The 1,050-nt window shown below is 44.8% G+C and overlaps 1 protein-coding gene across 6 annotated transcripts in view; it reads left to right on the top strand.

The window, feature by feature from the left end:
* The window catches only part of LOC109483816 (ras guanyl-releasing protein 3-like), a 38,968-nt gene that overhangs the window by 22,084 nt on the left and 15,834 nt on the right, over positions 1-1,050 (top strand). The window lies entirely within an intron of this gene.

The raw sequence follows: 1,050 nt of genomic DNA, 5'->3' as shown, positions 1-1,050 counted from the left end.
ACTCCGCCCAGTTCTCCGCCTGTATGATTGTTGCTCTCCATGGGTCGATCGGGCGGGCGCTATTAAAGAAGTGTTCGGCGCATTTCGTATTAAAAACATTAAAGCTACATACTTGTGCATCAACATTCAATACCCCCCGTTACCGATAAAATCAATATTGAAATATTGCTTTTTTTTCACGAATCTTTATTGACCATTGCTTGCTTGATCACCAAGACACCAACACTCCAAAGCTGGATCCAAATCTGTGCGCCTTCGCCGCACTTGCCTTACCTTTCGATGCGGTGGTGACGTCTTGCAAGTCGGCTGCGGCCGGCGGTGAAAAACAAGCCCGAACTTGAAACGTTTCCCGCTACGTTACCTTACCATCACGTAGTACACGGCATAAATCTAGTTTTTAACAATTTTAAATTTGTTTGGAGCGACGAACTGTCTTTAAGACATACATACTACATGTTCACTGTGGTACCGGCCGTGCGTAGAAGGGGTGCGTACTTAATTCGAGTTTTTCCATTTTACGTTTCAGACGGGAATATTTGTCTCCCACCAGCCCCAAATCGGGGGTGCGTACTTTAATCGGGAATTTACGGAGGGAGAAAGAGACATGGACTGGAAAAATGGGGGGGAGGGCCACCGAAAAATTTTTTGGGGTGGGGGAGGGCCATTGAAAAAAATTTTGAGCCGGGGGAGGCCATGGAAAAAAATTTTGAGCCGGGGGAGGCCATGGAAAAAAATTTACCGGACCATTTTGCACCAGCCCTCCCCCCCCGGTAAATATCGTACAGTCCCTAATGAAAGTGACCATAGCAAAGCTGCACTGCTATTGAAAAAGCATTATGCTTTGTCTCAAGCATTACAGGCTTTGAGCTTTTTAGAAAGGAAAAGGAGGAACATTGTCCCCAAGTACAGTAGGGGCATCCCAATTTAAACAATTGGTATTGGTACTAGTATTCTACACCAAATACACTGACAGTAAAATACAGTCTGACACAGATGCTTGTGTTATTTTACTTTGATTGACACATGCAACATCAGAGATTATGACTCCCA

Source organism: Branchiostoma belcheri, unplaced genomic scaffold, assembly GCF_001625305.1.
Source record: "Branchiostoma belcheri isolate BF01 breed outbred unplaced genomic scaffold, Haploidv18h27 scaffold66, whole genome shotgun sequence".
Lineage (NCBI taxonomy): Eukaryota > Metazoa > Chordata > Leptocardii > Amphioxiformes > Branchiostomatidae > Branchiostoma > Branchiostoma belcheri.
This window is presented reverse-complemented; position numbering and strand designations above follow the sequence as displayed.